The following is a 19,654-nucleotide window of genomic DNA, read 5'->3' as shown; positions in this document are numbered from 1 at the left end:
TAAGGCCATCAGTCACTCACAAAAAAAAACAAGCAAGCTTGTCATCACTCACATGCTTTTTCAGGTTTTAGCCAAGAAATATTTTTTTTATATTTCTGCATATTAGAGCCTTGATGGCCTTCTCGAATGAAGATGCTAATGGTGTAGTAGAACAGGACCTTGTTGTTTTTTGTGAAGCAGCTGTTTTTGTTTAATAAATTAAGTGCAACAAAAACATTTTTGTTGTTTTTTTTCCCCCCATTGGTCATAAAACTGGTTATGTAGCTCTATAAATTGATTCAAGTTTAATTTACAAAATAAAAGAAAATTCAGTTGATTCAGAAGATTCAGTTGTGAAAAAGTTGAAAAAGTCTCAAGATTTCTCAATATTTTTGTTTCTTATGTTGTGTTTCGGGATGCATTTTGTGTTTCCACATTGCAGTCCAAAACTTTAGTCATCCAAAATAAAATTCTAATAAAATTAAAAAAGTATATTTAGAGTCAGGCGGCATGGTGGCTCAGAGAGCTCCAGGTGGTCCGGTTTCCCCCACAGTCCAAAGACATGCGCTATAGGTGAATTGAATAAGCTGTATTGGCTGTAGTGTATGTATGTGTATATGAGAGTGTATTGGTGTTTTCCAGTGCTGGGTTGCAGCTGGAAGGACATCCGCTGCGTTAAACATATGCTGGATAAGTTGGTGGTTCATTCTGCTGTGGTGACATCTGCTAAATAAAGGGGCTAATGCCGAATTCAGACTGCATGATTTTAGCCAGTGAGAGAGTTGCTGATGAGTCGCAGACGCCGGTGAGATATTTGGCATGCTAAATATCTGGAGCTGTCGGCGATTCATGCTGTGTGAAATGAGTTCTGATTGAAAATAACATCAGCGATCACCTACAGCCAATAAGAGAGCAGCATTCGCTAGTACAGGTACCTGCAGGCCAGCGGGAGGTTGGGGGAGAAGTTAAAAGCGCTCATTCAGTTTATTTAGACCCAAAAAATGGAGGAAAAACTAGTGGAAATTTGGCAGGAGCACTGTGTCTGTTTGATGTGTCATCTGAGCTATATCATAATCAGGTCGAAAAGTAAAAAAAGTTGAGGAGAGGTTGCCAATTCTCTTCAAAATACAGGTGAGCAACGTAACTACGTTTTTTACAGCTAAAGCCTTCTTTTTCCATTCTATAGTTAATAACGAAAGATATTGTTTTCATGTCACTTCCCGCGTTTGTTTGGTTGTGAAACATTGTTTGGACAAAGTTTCCGGCGATTCTTCCTATTGTAATGCCATGCAGTGTGAATTCTCCTGTCGCCGATTCATCCTACTGTGTAAACACAGCACCGACAGAACGCTAACCCAGATAGTCATGCAGTGTAAAAACATCCATGACACGATTACTTTGAAAATCATGCAGTCTGAACTTGGCATAAGCCGAAGAAAAATAAATGAATTAGGGTCAGCATTTTATTCTGTATTTACCAACAACACCACTAACTAACAAGTGACCAATATTGAAATTTGATATTATTTTATTCAAAACAAAAGTGAGCAATAAAAAAACAATCTCTCTACAGTTAATTTTTTATGTACTGTATGTATGCATGATTGATTCAGTGAACGAAGGAATGAAGGAATGAGAGAATAGATGGGGGTTGTGCATGAAGTCAATACTGATTATTTTCAGTCATTTGCCGATATTTTTGTTTGTAAGTATATAATATACTAATATTGATAATATTAATATACTACTAATATTTGTTTGCATTATTAACAATAATTGCTAAATCTCCAGTCTTTGAAATGTACGCTATTCAGTCTAAAATAAGTTCATTTAAACTGTTCAACAGTCCCTGTAACATTTTAAAAAATCTTTACTATATATAAAAAAATAATTTAAATTAAACAAAATAATTTTAAAATTATTATGATCATTTTCTGCCTCGGTTATGGTAATAAATTAAGACCAAAATGCTTGAAAGTATCAATCTAAACATCTCTTCGTTTTCATGTTATTTGTTTGTCAAAAGAAAGTGTGCAATAGTATCTAAACACAAAAACAGTAAAATTGGATTAAATGCTAAATCAATATAGGCATCACAACATTGTAATGCATAATGTTATATACTTTTAATAACTATGTTTCTATCCAAAATGCGTACTTATGTGCAAAACTGGATTATCACATAAAAGACGTGCGAATAAAGCAGCGTTTCCATCCAATGAGTCAAAGAAAACAACATCGTCACTTCAAATATCAACAGTAAAAATGGAATTTGTTGCAGATGGAGAAGCTTCGTGAATATTTTCTTCATTTAGTAAATGACTTGCGCCTCAGAAGGCAATCCTGACACGCAATGAAAGCTTGGTGGAGTTTGAAAAAACCCATTAATAATAAAATAAATAAATAATCAAATAACACTAATACTGAAATGGTTAAGGAGTTCTAGAATGACCAAAACAACATGTCAGATCTTTTACAATGTGCTCAGCCTGCTAATTTGTTAATTCACACACATTTTTTATCATTACATGATCTTTTATAACAAAATCATATGACTTTTTTTAATGCACTTACTGGAATTTGTTAGGTAATGGTGTTTCCGTCACAGTTTAAGTGCATCTTTTTCAATCGGATAAAAAGTTTGTCCTATTTAGTTATTTTCAAAAACCATGAGCCTCTTGGTATTTCCGTCAACATGATTTTTATGCGCATATGCAAATGTGCATAGAATAAGTGGATAGAACCATAGCTAGTGAGTGTTATGTTTATTATTGATAAATAATAACTAAATGTAAAAATGAAAGATAAACATCTAGCTGATAAACACAGCCAATGTATTACATGAGATGGTATCTGATAGGGTACAAATATACCCCAAGGTTTTTTATAGTCTATTTTGTTCATCTTTAATTAGAATCACTCATGCCAGTCACTTCAGTAAGTGTCAGGTCATTTGACCTGAATCGTGTTACAGTTCCTCATAACACAGCCAACTGTTGAGTAACTGTTTTATTTTTACTTGCTAGTTTTTCAATCTTAATTCTGACTCAGACTTTAAGCAACACGATTGTCGTGGAATGCCAGCATATGTGAGAATGTCAGAGGTGAACGGCCTGGTTCTTTGAGGTTTTTAGGGTTGCGAATGGAAAAGAGGATTGTGGGAGACCCGCGGGACAGAGGCCGACTGAAGGGGTAGCAAGTTGGGGGGGTGCTGGGATTGCTGGTGGCATTTGGTGCCAGGACAGAGCGAGAGACAAACAACATCATGTGCTGTTGTTTACACTCAGCCGATGTGCTGTCATAGACGAGACCTACTAGAGAGCTGACCTACTTAAAAGCCTCCTAAAATAAAACGCACTTGTGTCTCAGGACCGATGCACTGGCGGGCAGGCTGGAAAACAGGCCAGCACATCACAGCTTTCTTTTCCTCTTCTCCCCTCCCGACGGAGAAGCGCTTTATCGCATCCTTCGCAGAGCAGAAATAAAATGTTATTAAAGAGGTTTTATTTGGAGCCGGAATAGAAGCGATTTGCCTTTAAACGATTTTGGCCTGAGGGGCAAGCGCTCGTCCATCTGTCTTATGTGCTTATGACGTCGGGTTTCCTAAAACTCCTCCATCACGCAGCACTGGACGGGTTTCGCATTTACAGTGGGGTTGAGGGCACAGCGGAATTACTCACCGGGAACACGCTGTGACTTCAGAGATCTGGCCCACAGAATAAACAGTGGTTAAACAAGAGCAATGTATCTCTTGTTGCGTTAATTATTAAGCAGAGCGTTCCTTACTTTGCTAGATTGGCCCGTCTGCCTCTCTCTGTGCAGCCGAGCGAATCGCAGGGGTCATCTGAGGTATAGGCAACACGTCAGAGTCATTCACACGAAGCCATGACCTGATTATATTTAGGAAAATACTTGTGTTGCATACATCTTTTACAGTGGCTCCATATGATCATGCGTGTGGACACATGGATCCTTAAGACTTGATATAAAGTCATGTTATAAAGTTATTAGAGAGTTGTGATCCAAGGGTTGCAGGTTTTAGCCCCTGGATTCACCACCTGTAATACCACGACTCAGGTGAGACCTTTGAGCAGAGCACTGAACCCTCAAAAGCGATGACTGCCCTTGCTCTGGGTGTGTGTTCACAGTGCGTGCGCTTGGATGCATTAAATGCAGAGCACAAATTCTGAGAATGTGCCACATGTCATGACTTTAAAGCTCTATGACCTGAGAAGCCAAAAGGTTAACTTTTGAAGATCATCCTGGTTGAAAATAAATGGAGTTTGGACCTTTCAGCCTATTAAATAGAGTCCCTTTGACGCATGCTTTATGTTGTAGCTCTTTTGAAGTTACACTCACTGACGTAACACTTGCCAAATTCTGACCCATCTGATTGTTGCAGCACAAATCAAGACTCAGCAGAGCATATTTTCTTCTATTGTCCAATTCTGGTGAGCTCATGTGAATTGTAGCCTCAGTTCGTTTATTTTCAGTGTGCTCTTCTTCTGATGACAAAGGTTTGATATTTTGGTTCATCCATTCATTGAAGCTCCTTTGCAAACCTGTGTTGTAATCACTGTTAAAAAAAAGTCACTTCTCTGAACTCTATTTGTGTTGAGATCCAATTTTTGAAGGTGGTGTGGGGTAACTCAAAAAAAAAGTACTGTGACTTTTTGAACTAAACCAACTGTTGTTGTATAATGGGATGAGGGTAAGTTTTTGTTTACAGCTCCGTGTTAGCTCATGGGCAAACTGTTGAAGTGAATTGTGATGCACCTTCACTATTTGCGGCGCATTAAAACAATACTGAAAGCCAGTTTTCAAGCTGCATCTGTGCTTCATTCTTGAAATATTGTTTGTCTGGAGCAGGGGTCACCAACGTCTAAAAAAATGGAACTTAAGTTAAATTGGCACCATAAACATGCACCTAGTAAGTAGTTATCTCTTAAGAGCAATCACTATCTGTTCATTAGCTACTACAGCAGGGGAGTTCTCGTGATCTACCTGAGCTCAAACTCCCCTCTCACCTTGCAAATGGGAGGGAGCCCCAGGCTCGAGGATCTTATGAGCTCAGGGCTCTCTCCTGGGTCAGCATGCCAAACAAGCTTTATAAAAATGCTTTTCATTTGTCGCCCTTGGTCTGGACCAAACCCATGACGTCAGATTGACGTTGTACCCCAATGTTGTGGGGATGTTGCATTTTGTTTGGAAATGAAAATCGGGTCGACATCAATGTCCGACGTCCAACCTAAAATCAACCAAATATCAATGTCTAAGGATGTTACAGCTTGACGTTGTGTTGACATTACCAATATGACGTTGGGTTTTGGGTGCCATGCCTCACAAATAAATATCAGTATTTGACAGATATATGAAGTTGGCTCGACATTGGATTTTGGTCACTTTCCAACACAACCTACAATCAACCAAATGTCAATGTCATTATTAGACATTAAAATAATGTTGTCCTTTGATGCTGGCTTGACATAGAATATTGGTCACAACCTAAATCTAACCTAATATTAATGTCGTATGACGCTGTGTGTCTGCTGGGAATTAACTGAACCACTGGTGTGAAAGCATACAAATTATATCACTGTGGTCATGAATGTGACAAATGGCTCATTTACATTCAAATATAGTTCACAAAATACAAAACTTTGTCCATTAATGAGTTTTTGACAATGATTCTGTAAAAACAGCTTAAACCAAACGATGTGAATACAAATGGTATCTTTGTTTCTGGTTTAGAGCTGTAAAGCACCAAAACTGTGCTATCAGAAGGTTTAAGAGATAAGATGATGCATTTTATGCCATGATAATGCTAGAGTATGTTGAAATTGTGTTTATTAATTGTGTTCTGATCTCTTAAAATACAGTGTGTAAACAAGACTTTGATGGATTCCATTTCCAACATTTTGGTTTTTAATTAAAAAAAAATTGATGTGTGCCGATATTTATGGTTTATAATGAATTGATTTAAACGTCCTTTCAGAATCAAACTTTTTTCACCACGTGTAAAGTGTAACAGGTGGCATGGGTCAGACCTCAGCACTCCTGTCCTCTTCACCAGCTCAGTGAAGACTGATTGTCTCAGTGGTGCTGCAGATTTCCCAGCATGCCCCTTCATCACACAGTGACTAATTCCTATTGTGCTATAACTTCAATGAAAATAGATGAAGTCCTTTCGGCCCGTCAGGAGGCAGAATGAAACGCTGCGAGCATCATGGGGTGCCCACAGTTTTTGCTAAGTTGATCATTGTTTGGGAAAGCACATATTCACGTGCATCTCTCCGGCTGTGATTCTTGCGTCCGAGAGCTGTTTTCAGGAGAGAGTCAGACCAGCAGGATTTCTATATTGTCAGTGTCTCTATTCAAAAGTTAGTAGTTGAAGTAGTTAGAGAATAATTAGATGTTTGTCAAGACCTTTAAGAAGACCTGAAATAAATTGGTCTTTTTGTGCCTTTTACAATGTAAATAAGGCCGATTTTCAGTGTAGGAATGCTTTTTTTGATAGACTTCAGGGGAGAAAACAAAAAGAAGTGACTTGTTTGTGAATGCTGGGATTAGGCTGAAACGCATCAACCCTTTTTTGTGGTTACTTTGAAATGTGCTTTTTATTTAAGTAATATAAACTCATTTTAGGCTCAGTTTGAAGATATATTCAAAATTAATATTCCACCGATCCATCTTAATATAGATACCTAAGATTATTATTTTTTTCATTCAGTCTTTTGTATATAAAAACCAATCCCAGTTCTTCCCGGTGGCCACAAAGGAAGGAGGATTTCGCAATATGTCGGTGTGTCATTATCAGAAAGAACCTGCTGTTCACTGAATTAGCTTAGAACAGGTGAATCTACTCAGTTTGTTCTGAGATAAAGAGATTAGATGTATTTGTTGAGCTTGTTTGCATAACTGTCATGTTTACATCTCCTTCTCACTGTGGGCCTTTTTACCAAACATTGCCGGGAAGATGCTTTCTATTCACCGATTTCAGTGGCCATTGACTCAATGGTCATGTCACAAATAAAAGCGCTTTATTTCAAGCACATAAAAGCATGTACTTATTTGATGTGCCTTCATGCAGGGTTATTACAGTTAACTAAAACCATAAAACTAAAAGCAAAACCAATTTTGTTACTTGATATAAAATGTTCTAGTTATTTCATAATAAAGTTAAACTTTTCCATTAAATAATTGTTAAACTTTGCTATTATGTTTTAATGTTGCCTGGAAAACCAAACTAAAAAGTACCAAAAATAAACCAATCAAATGTAAATATATATATATATATATATATATATATATATATATATATATATATATATATATATATATATATATATATATATATATATATATATATATATATATATAAACTCATTTAAACTGTTAAAATAACTGAAGTAGTTACTATTAATCTGTAAATAAAACAAAATAACATGCTGTTATAGACTGATTCAGTGAAGGCATCTCATTTCTCATAGAAAACAAGAATGAAAATTAAGCTTTTTAAAAAAAGTAGTGTGCCTCAACATTGTACTCTTGGTTGCATCATAGGCTCATTCTGAAAACGTAGCTGTATATACATTTCTGGAGATTGCGAATTGTGTAGCCAGAAGGCCGTATGGGCTGCATTTCGTCTTTAAAACAAACACTACAGGACTGCAAAATGCTTTTCTTACTTAGATTTTTTTACTTCATTTTTGTCAAAATATCTAAAAATTCTTATTTCAAGAAGCATTTTCTAGTCAAGCAAAACATATTGACTTGTTTTCAAAAATAATATGCCAATATTAAGTAAGTTTTTTCCCTAAAACAAGCAAAATACTCTGCCAATAGACTAAGCATAATAATCGTGTTGTTCCTTTTGGCATAAGATTACTTTGCTCACCCCATTGGCAAAAATTTTGCTTGTTTTAAGGAAAAACTAACTTAATTTTGGCATATTATTTCTTAAATCAAGACAATATGTTTTGCTTGTCTTGAAAATTATTCTTGATTTAGAATTTTTAGATATTTGGACTAGAAACAAGACAAAAAATCTAAGTAAGAAAATCATTTTTTGCAGTGGGGGTGGAATGACGCTGTTCATTTTCACGTTTGCCAGCTGACCACTTACCTCCGTATGGACAGCTTTCCCGCTGTTACCAGTTTGTTCAGTAGCTTGCCATGTATGTCGGCAGACTTGAGACACAGAGAGGATTTGACCACCATGACGGGGTTCGAGTTCAGTTAAGAACGGTTCCAGAAAGCGGGTAAGACAAAAACAGAAGCCAAAAAATAAAATAAACAAGTAAATGACAGGGTGAGAATGTGGTCAAATCTGAAAATGTGGTAAAAATCAGGCAACGGCTTTTCTTTTCTGAATTTCTTTTTAAAACTGATAATTGGGTTTAGTGAAGTGGGTGGGCAGGTCAATCAGTGCTCTAAAAAAACACTGTTGGTCGGGTTTAGGGAAGGAGTAGGGGGGGAGGTCAGACGATTGGTCATTGAGTCTGTCAAACAACCGACCGCGGTCTCTTGTAGATTTGCAAAAACTGTAAAAAAAAAACAAAACAAAAAACATACCTGTTGGGATGTATTTAGCGCTCACCAGAAATATATATATAGCAGTACGTTTTCGGAATGAGCCTGGGTTCCCTTTTTGAGTTCTGTAATTATTATGTAATATTGTTATTAGAATTATTGCATTATTCTTAAAGTTCATGTAATGCTATTATGTTTGAATTTAAATCAGCACAGATACCAGAGTAAATATGCATGTACATCTGAAGGCAAAACTTGTTAGCTCCTGTAAATTGTTTATATTATATTTCCCAAGTGATGTTTGACAGAGCAAAGAGATGTTCTGGAATAGTCTTATTTCTGTTTGTTTTTGTGGAATAAAATTAGTTCAACGGTGAAATTACTTTTAAGATCAATATTATTAGCTGTGTTAAGACAATTGTTTATAATGGACTACAGGACAAACCACTGTTGTTCAATGGCTTGCCTAATAAACCTGGCTTGTCTAGTTAACCTAATTAGCCTTTTACACCTTTAAATTGCATTTTAAGCTGAATACTATCTTGCAAAACAACTTGTATAAGATTATGCCATTCTTCAACTATGGGCACTTTTAGCCTTGTGAAGTTGAGTAAAAAAAAAACTTGATGTAACATCATAGCCTCATAAGTTTAAACAATTTGTCTAGTTTTAGGATCTGTAAGAGACAAACTTAGATAAGAAGAGAAACTTTTTTTCCACCGTGAACTGAACAAATGTCAATTCCACTACATCACAATGTACAGCTTATTTCAAAATAAAATAAATTATGGCAGTCAAACATTGTCTAAGATCATTTTTGTATCTACTGTACCAATGTTTCTACAATATATATAATAATTATACATTTGTCAATGAAATAAATTAATTGCATGCTAAATTGTACACCTGTCACATTTAAAAAATTTATATTAATTTGGTTAAAAACTTATTATAAAATATATAAACTGATTTTGTATATTAAATAGAGCATGAACTTATACATCGTGAATACACTTTTAATGTGTGATGAGAACTTTTTCAATATTTTTTAAAAATGTGTGTGGTGATGGAAATGATAGTGGTGGAATAGAAATTTCAACATTGTGAAAAAATAAAAAATAGCTTCACTGATTAGCTTTGTATTGATACCAGCCTTTCATGTATACAAAACACTCGTATTTACCTTAATTTTGTTTGTTTTTTAAAAACATCTTTGAAGGTACAATATGTTTGGAAATGACATAGAATAAATGTATTTCCTTATCAAGCAATATTTACCTTCATTTTTCATCATGTGTTGTTGATAAAAAATAAAATCCCCTCCATCTTAAACATATTCTCAGATGGCACAATTCAATTTCATAGAAACCACCTAAAAAATCTTTCACACACACTTTTTAAAGCGACATTACAGTGTTGTGGTGGAAATGACATTGATACTGTGCGACAGCTATATTTTGTATTAAAAAATAATATTGATAATAATCTCACATTAACAACTATAAAATATTTCAATTGTTTCACTAGTGCTTGATTAAGATAGATACCAGATAAATAATATTTTAAAATGTTATTTTCATTGTTGAAGTTTAAAACTCTGGGTGTGCAACAAGGTGAAAACAGTGATTTTGACACCTAAAATGAGGTTGAATAATATGAAAAAAGTATAATAGAAAGCTAGTAAAAAAATGAAAGTAGGTATTATTGTTAGTTTGACAAAAAAAACTGAAATTTAAACAAAATTATATATATATATATATTTTTTTTGGATATATGATCAAAGCACATAAAAGTGGCCGTAGTTGAAGAAATACCCGTTTTAATCTAAAATATTTACAAACGTGTTAAAAAAAAAGTTCTTTCTGTTAAACAGCACTTGGGAAAAATGTAAAACATTTCACAGGATGGCTTATAATTTTGCCTTCAGCTGTATATAAAACATACTACATAAACTAGGGGTCATAGTTTATGCTTTATTATAATTTAAGTAAAGATATATGTCGAAAAACATTTGTAACAGATTAATAGGGTCCATTAACAATAGTGAATGCATTACGTCAAACATTAGTTAACATTTTAATAATCTTTGTTAGCTAGCTAATGAACAGTGGCTCATTTTTTTAGCTCAGGTTAGCAGTGTGATTAATTATTTACTAAAATATATTTGAGAAAAGTTTGTGTTATTAATGTTGAAAGAAACATTAATAAATAATTATTAAGTGCTGTACTTTTCAAGTTAACAAACATGGTTAGCTAATATGAAAAATTGTAACTGTTATCAAGTGTTAGCCAGCTTTATTTAAAATATATCGTGCATATATATTTTTTTAATCAGCATAAACTGAAGGCAGTAATCAGACACTACCGCAGAAACCACATTTTTCATTACAGTAATGGCAATTTTTCTTTTGTGTTACAGTGTTGACAGTTCAGAGCAACATGTACTGTACAGTCATGACAAAAATGTCACAGTGCAAGCTGTGACTTTGGGCTGAAATACAATCTGCTCATGTTGTTGAAAGCTTTTACGAGATCCACCCATGTGCTGTTCCTTGCTCTGGAATTTGTTTCATCACTTCATCTTTTCACCACGCTTCTCTCTGTCCTGTAAGTCCAGGTCTGAATTGTTTTGACACAAGAGTTTAAATTCCTTCCTCGAATGCTACATAAACCAGCGCGTGATTCCTAGAAAAAAGTTTGGCGTTGATGCAGTCCGCTTACCCCGGCACTGTGGGAATTGGATTAAGTCTTCGGCCTTTATTCCAATTCAGATCTTTGTAGTCATCGGATGTCAAGGGGTCAAACTGACCAGTGTGAAAGGCAAATCCACTCTCTATTGTACAGTGGAGGAGCCGCCGGTCTCCTCAGCCTGGGAAAGATGGGGGAGGCAGTATGTCAATGAGGAATTCATTTTCAAGCACTCTGAAAAGGTCTCCGGCAACATTTAAAAAAAAGAGCCTAATTGGTAGGATGATCAAATAGGGGTGAGAAATGCTCTGTCAAGTCAATACATCAGCTTTGAGGGGTATTTATTTACAGTGGACTACATTAAATAAATCGTTCACCTAAAAATGGCAATTCTGTCATCATTTACTCACCTTTTACTTGTTTATTTCCTTTATGGCTTCTGTTGAACAGAAAAGAAGATGTTTTGAAGAATGTTGTAACCATTAACTTCCCTAGTATTTGTTTGTCCTGCTATGGAAGTCAATGGTTACAGGTTTTCAGCATTCTTCAGATTATCTTAATTTGTGTTTAACGAAAGAAAGCCATGATGATTTGGAATCACTTGAGGATGAGTAAATAGTGAGTAATTTTTTTTTAAATGTCAAACTATTCCTGTAAATTGCACATTTGGTAAATACAGCCCAAGAAGACTGTGAAAACATGTGTCTTTATTATTTGATATATTGCTCAAAATATATTTAAAAAGGCCCAGCTAACTTCTGCAGTTCCCCAGCTGTTATTTTGCTCAGTAATAAAAACACAGTTTATTGCTTTGTTTCCTCATATTTACACTCCTGTGAAATGGGTCAGGATTGCATAATTTACAGTTTCTAGTTATCCAGGTATGCTAAAAATGTACAGTTAAATGAGAATGTCTTCTCTAAATATTTTCATAGAGTTAGTACATAGAGAATAGTTTCATAGAGGTGGCAATAATTGTGACATATTAAAAAAAAAAAACTTTGCTGTTCAATTGTTTGCTTTTAATGAGAGAAGAGAGTTTGTTAATGCTTTTTTGTTATGGGGTAGTTCATCCAAAAGTGGTTCCAAACCTTTATGATTTGGCTTTTTCCTTTGAACACAAAAGATATGACAGAAACCTGTAACCATTTACGTCCATAATAGGAAAAACAATTGCTTTGCAAGTTGGTGGTTACAGCATTCCAACATTTTTTCTAAATATCTTCTTTTGTTCAACATAAGAAAGAAACTCAGGAAAGAAACAGGTTTCAGTAAATGATGGCAGAAGTTTTGGGTGAACTAGCACTTTAATCTTTTGAACAAGGTTCAACGACAAACATATTTTCCATGGTCTTCTTTGCTCGTGTTTACCAACGGTGCCAGTATTAGTTTAGGACACTGTATAGGCTCTTTAAATAATAAATATGTATGATCTGTTTTAGGCTGCATTATCCACTCTGCTAGTTTTATATTTGATGTTTTCCTCTAATTAGGGGCAGCAGCATTTAAACACTGCATCTGAATCATCCTGTAAAGTGATTAAACCTTCTATGTTAATGTGGATAGAAAAATCAAGCATTCTCATTGGATGGAAATGTAATGAGGTCAGACGCAGAAATGTATAAATGTTGCTCATAGCGATGGCTGAGACAGAAGCGTGACTCACAGAGACGGGTCTGTATGTATGTGTGTGTGAAGGGGTCATCTGAGGAGAGCGTCTGCGTCATGGGTTGTTGTTAGAGACTGCGCCCCCTGCTGGACATTATCAATGATGCTCTGCAAATGCCACCTCTCTGTTTTAAATAAGAAGTGTTAGTTGATGTTGTTTTGTGATGCTTTTTTAAAATTTTACTTACTTTGATGGTATACTTTTTTTTAGTATATTTAATTTTATTTTTCGCATTTTTATACAATTTACATTATTTGTTTTGTTTTTTTTTAAATGAAAAAATTATTTAGATTTTACAATTTAGTTAATTATTTGTTATCATTATTATTATTATTATTATTATTATTATTATTATTATTATTAAATGTATTTAGTTATTATTAATTATTGTAAAGCTATTATTAAAGTGTTAGTTTGTTTAAAATACTGCATGTAGTAAAATGTTGATAGTTTTATTTGTTTTTTTTATGTACATTTTTTTAGACTTTGTTTATTCAATACAAAAAATAAATATGAAAATAATATTTTATATATATAGTAAGGTCAGTGATAATGTTACACAAGTAAAAATTGTACACCACTATCCTGGTGTGGCCAGCTGAAAAAAATTTAGTCTTTCTGGTCCTGCTTTGATCACCCTTGTGAAGGCTTTTATATATATATATATATATATATATATATATATATATATATATATATATATATATATATATATATATATATATATATATATATATATATATATATATATATATATAAGACTTATACTCTGATGGTCACAGGTTTGAAACTTCTGACAACACCTTTTTCTGTGCCCTGACCCTCATTAAGATTAGTTAAAGAAAAGCCTTGGTCTGAATGAATACTGACATTCCATCGAGCTCTACACTTCTCTTTTTCTCACTCTTTCTTTCTGTTTCTTTATATTTTTCCTAAGCCTATCAGTTCTCTATATCTATCAGTTCTCAGAGACATTCATCTATAGATGTGGAGAGATTATAGTGAATGTATACAGTGCTAAAATTAGCTCCCTTGGTAAATATTAGCAAAGAAGTCAGTGAAAAAAATTATCGTTTCAACTTTGTAACTTTGTAAAAAAAAAAAAAAAACTTAAATCAAAACATAACAATTATTCATATTGTTCATATGAGTAAAACATTTATGAAGTATGTTCCCATTTATTTTCATATACATGTGTTGAAAACATTTAAAATGGCTTTTTTTTACAGATTTCCAGTCAACTGGAATTATGGTGTTATGAACGAGCCGAACAGACAAAGTGTTCATCTTCTCCAAACAGAGAAGAATGAGGTTCAAGTGAGCTAAAAAATAAAAATCACAGCTGGAGAATTGAAAAAGTATTTGATTGAAAGATTGAATTGAGAAAGCATTCAAAACTACAATCTGACATCACTTATATCACTAATAATTGTATTAAAGGCTCTCAAAACTCAAGCTCACTTTGCTTTGTTTTTGTTCATATTTAAAGCAAAAGATACAATAAAGACAATTTTTCACAACATCTTTTGCTCATTTTATGTATCGCTGCACTCTCAAATCACTAAATCAGACTCAATCGAGACTCGACTGTACTAATCTTAAAATACATGTGAAGCATTGAGTCAAAGTGAACTTCAATAGAAAATGTCTCGTTCTGATCTTTTTCCGCCAGCTGTTTTCAAACATCCTGCTAATAATGTGTGCTCGGGGTCTTTAATGATCAGCCGGGCTCCTCGGACAGCAGTCTGAAGCAGGACAGTGTCTTAATGAGCGCCGGCTGAGAGTCTTTTGTGGTGTGGAAAAGCCACCTCAGCAGCAGAGCGCTTTAAAGCCAGAGGAGTCACACAGATTAGCCGAGTAAGAGCTGGACCTGTGGACGTGTAAACAATAGAGTGGCTCATTCATACTCTAAGCCTGATTGTCCCTTCACTGTCCAGATGGCCTGCCCAATGAATTATACCAGTAGGTACAATGCATTCCAGTGGAGGGGCTTGAGACTTCACTGTTTGTGGAGTCACACGGGGCTTTTTTTCTAATGATTATTAACAAGAGCGAGTGGTCAGCGATTTGGGGTCTGTAAATGAAATGCTTGAGTAGCTGACAGGGGTGATGGGAATGACAGACGAGAGGTCATGTGAACATGTGATGCTCATTGACTGATTGAATTGAATTGTGCTGGAGTTGTGAACACTATCTTAAGTTGTGCCATTGTCCTTTATGTTTAATTTCTGTTTTTCTTTCTTTTTTATTTTTAAAATACGCTCACAGGCCACTTTATTAGGTACACCTTATTAGTACAGGGTTTTACCCCTTTTTGCCTTCAAAACTTCCCTAATTCTTTCTGGCATATATTCAACAAGATACTGAAAATATTCCTCAGAGATTTTGGTCCATTTTGACGTGATAGCATCATGCAATTGCTGCATATTTGTCAGCTACACATCCATGACGTGAATCTCCCATTCCACCACATCATAAAGGTGCTGGTGATTGTGGAGGCCATTTGAGTACAATGAACCCATTGTCATGTCCAACCAGTCTGAGAAGATTTATGCTTTATGACATTGCGCATTGTCCTGCTGGAAGTAGCCATCAGAAGATGGGTACACTGTGATCATAAAGGGATAGACATGGTCAGCAGCAATACTCAGGTATGCTGTGGGGTTGACACAATGCTCAATTGGTCCTAATGGGCCTAAAGGTTGCCATGAAAATATCCCCCACACCATTACACCACCACCACTAGCCTGAACCGTTGATACAAGGCAAGATGGATCTATGCTTTCATGTTGTTGATGCCAAATTCTGATCCTACCATTCCAATGTCACAGCAGAAATCCAGACTCATCAGACCAGGCAACGTGTTTCCAATCATCTATTGTCCAATTTTGATGAGCCTGACTGAATTTTAGCCTCAGTTTCCTGTTCTTAGCTGACAGGAGTGGCACCTGATGTGGTCTTCTGCTGCTGTAACCCATCCGCCTCAAGGTTCGATGTGTTGTGCATTCAGAGATGCTCTTCTGCATACCTCGGTTGTACCGAGTGGTTATTTGAGTTACTGTTGCTTTTCTATTAGCTGAAACCAGTCTGGCCCATCTCCTCTGACCTCTGGCATCTACAAGGCAATTGCGCCCCCAGAACTGCTGCTCAATGGCTATTTTATCTTTTTCGGAACATTCTTTGTAAACCCTAGAACTGGTTGTTCATGAAAATTTCAGTAGATCAGCAGTTTCTGAAATACTCAGACCAGCCAACAATCTGGCACCAACAACCATCCCATGTTCATTCATTCATTCATTTTCTTTTTGGCTTAGTCCCTTTATTAATCTGAGGTCAACCACAGCGGAATGTACCGCCAACTTATTCAGCATATGTTTCATGCAGCGGATCCCCTTCCAGCTGCAACCCATATCTGGGAAACATCCATACACACTCATTCACAATCATACACTATAGACAGTTTAGCTTACCCAATTCACCTGTACCACGTCTTTGGACTGTGGGGGGAACCGGACCACCCGGAGGAAACCCATGTGAACGCGGAGAGAACATGCCAACTTCACACAGAAACAACAACTGATCCAGCCAAGGCTCGAACCAGCAAACTTCTTGCTGTCAGCACTACATACTGCGCCACCGCGTCGCCGTGCCACAAGCAAAGTCACTTAAATTTAGTTTCTTTTTAAATCTGATGCTCGGTTTGAACTGCAGCAAATTGTCTTGAACATGTCTACATGCCTAAATGTACTAAGTTGCAGCCATATGATTGGCTAACTAGAAATTTGCGTTAACGAGCAGTTGGACAGTGTACCTGCTAAAGTGGCCGGTGAGTGTGTATGTTATTTGGATTTTTCACTTGACTGACAAGAAATGTTGTGTTACACCTTGACAAAGTAGATTAAGCTGAACTATTATTAACTATTATTACATACAAAAAGTTTGGGATCAGTACATTACATTGTTAAATGATGCATTAAATTAATTAAACAGGATAATATAGAGCCAAAATGGCAAAAAAAAAAATAAATTAAAATACATATAATTATTATTATTATTTTTTTTTTTAAATTGTATTGATCGTGATTATTTTTGTGGTACTTATTTAATTTATAACTGAAAATTTAGCAATATTGATTTCAGGTACAGGAAAAAGCATTGGTAAAATTAATGGATTTATTAATTAGATTTTTATTTGTTTGCTATTTGTTCATGGTATAAATAGATCCTATTTTTGTAATATGTTCAAATTGAAAAAAAACTATTTATATTACTATTTTATGTAGAATTTTATTTATTTGATTATTTGTTTATTTATCTTAACAGAAAATTGCAGTGATTTGAAGTTTAGTAAAATTATGTCAAATTGGTACAATTAGTAATATGATTTATTTGTTTGTTGGGTCATTCATTGTATAAATAAAGTAGTTATCAGAATAAATATGCTGTACTTTTAGCAATATTTCAAAAAAAAAATGCCATTGTTGGGCATTAGTGACTTGTTTCAAAACACTTGAAAGAATACAGCAAATACAGTCCTAAATTTTAATATAAAACAGCAAATAGTAAATAAATGGTACAATTATTTAACATATAGTGCTCATATGTAATAATATTTTATAAGATCAGTTATTGCTGTCGAAAAGATTTATAGAATGATTGTTTCCTAGTAGTCTGTTGCAGAAGTCTATGATTTTGTCATTCGTTTACAACAAAAATAAAAGCAGTTCTGCATTTTGTGCAACAATGGTCTATATCTTTATCGAGAGTGACTGGTCACATGACATGTACAGCTCAGGTGATTGGCTGAAGACAAATTTTAAAAGTCCCCATAAAGCAAAGAGAGGCAGAAATCAGGTCACATACTCTGATATCTGTCTGATCCTGAAGCAGCTGCCATTGAGACGATCATAATGCCAACTCGGGCTCTATTTAGCCATAAATAGAGCAAACTGTGGCAGACAGAGTAGGTTATTTCTGCTCTTGTTGCTGTAAAAGCGCTACACTGCGCAGCTTTTGATTTCCAGCTAACACAGTCATTCCACGGATGAGGTGTTTATTCTGTTCTCGAGACGCATGTTTGTTTCTTATATTTGCAATCTGTGTTAGTAAATCGTATCCAGTTCGGAATCACGGCAGAGTTATATTTGCCGCGGCTGGAGAGTTTGCAGAGCCGGAGGGATAAATGTGTTTACTCTTGAAGTATTTGTCCCCTCCAAACCAAATGAAACTGGGGCTTTGACAGCTCCCCCTCTCTGTGTGTGAATCATCTGTATCTGATCTCCCTGCACTAATTCCAATTTAATTGCCTGTTGCCTGCAGGCTCCTCAATAGTGGTAACAAATGGTTTGATTTTGTAGTCCTCATCAGGCAGCATTTTAAATGCAGCTCTCTAACCCCACTCGAATGCCAATGAAGCGGGCGAACAGCCTGGTGTTTACTAATGCGCTCCTCGGCTCTGCTCCTCTCATATCTGATTAAAGGGGATTTGTACGAATCGGCGAGATGCATGCAGCCTCTCTCTCTCCATTGTAAATGATATTGGGCCAGTCTCGGCTTCTTGTGCGTTTTCGTTTTTAAGAGGCGAAGATGTTGCGCGCCGGATAAAGCCGTTTAATCTGTTTAAACCCAGATTTGACATTAAAGTTCAGGTGCGATGTGCGAAGATGGCTCGGCTGCTTGTGAAACAGGAGCCGCTGCTTTGTATGAATTTTTTAAAGCGCGCTTTATGATTAATGTGTTATCTACAATAGAGTGTTTCTTCATTAATTCTACATAAGCAGGACTAAAGGAATCTCCTGGACACAAGAGAGAGAGAGAGAGAGAGAGAGAGAGAGGAAGACATGGCCTTCTGAACTCCATGTCTAGACTGAATGGATAATTAATGCTTTTTTTCTTCATTAGTGGTGTTTGCGTGCATTGTTCTAGCTTGAATTATATGGTCATGTTAACTGCATTTTAATAGCGTGCAGTGGATTTTCATGGGGTTTATGAGGACACAAAATGTATAATGACATCTGAGTGTCCTAGTTGTACTCTAGTAAGGTGGTTTATGAGAACATGCTTAGCGGACTCGTAATTCTAAAGGCTTAGTTAACAATTTCTTTTGACTAAATATTTGCCTCACGATTCAACAGCTTTGCCACAGATTAAGGGGTAGGGTAATACAGTATTTTTTAGGTTTTACAGAATAAATAGTGTTATGCCTATTGAGAGTCCTCATAAACCATATACTCTATCCAAGTTTGTGTGAGTGCTTATGTTTGTAAAGTAATTTCAGCTCACGCACTGTTACTATAACTATATATTTTTTTATACCATCTTAGCCCCCGTTTACTCTGTCTGGACTTAATGCCTAATTTTGATTTGTCTTTTTTTTGCCTGTCTGTTATTCATTAATTCATTCATTTTCTTTTCGGCTTAGTCCCTTTATTATATATATATATATATATTGGCCAACTTATCCAGCACATGTTTTATGCAGCAGATGCCCTTCCAGTTGCAACCTCTTCTCTGCGAAAACATCCATACACACTCAATCACACTCATACACTACGGACAATTTAGCCTACCCAATTCACCTGTACCGCATATGTTTGGACTGGAGCACCTGGAGGAAACCCACGAGAACGCCACACAGAAACGCCAACTGACCCAGCCGAGGCTCATACCAGCAACTTTCTTGCTTTGAGGCAACTGCACTACCTACTGCACCACCGCGTCCTGTCCGTTATATGTTCTTTTATTTGTGACCCATATCCGATTCATGTGTTTACACTTGCCATACAA

At 35.6% G+C, this 19,654-nt stretch overlaps 2 protein-coding genes across 9 annotated transcripts in view; both read left to right on the top strand.

Moving 5' to 3' along the window:
• Window positions 1-19,654, top strand: part of LOC147840601 (uncharacterized) — a 570,564-nt gene that overhangs the window by 516,869 nt on the left and 34,041 nt on the right. The window lies entirely within an intron of this gene.
• zbtb16b (zinc finger and BTB domain containing 16b) overlaps window positions 1-19,654 on the top strand; it is a 105,651-nt gene that overhangs the window by 51,956 nt on the left and 34,041 nt on the right. For 2 of the 8 annotated variants that reach the window (XR_015509298.1, XR_015509296.1), the window contains exon 5: window positions 635-975. The exons of 4 other annotated variants lie outside the window; for them this stretch is intronic. The gene's annotated coding sequence lies outside the window, so the exon portion shown is untranslated. Of the gene's footprint in view, window positions 1-634; window positions 1,514-19,654 lie in introns of those variants that run through there. 2 more of the 8 variants (XR_015509297.1, XR_015509299.1) reach the window with 2 other exon arrangements.

Source organism: Danio rerio, chromosome 15 (genome assembly GCF_052040795.2).
Source record: "Danio rerio strain M-AB ecotype USA chromosome 15, GRCz13ab, whole genome shotgun sequence".
Taxonomy (NCBI): domain Eukaryota; kingdom Metazoa; phylum Chordata; class Actinopteri; order Cypriniformes; family Danionidae; genus Danio; species Danio rerio.
Note: the sequence above shows the minus strand (reverse complement) of the source record. Positions and strands in the feature narration are given on the sequence as shown.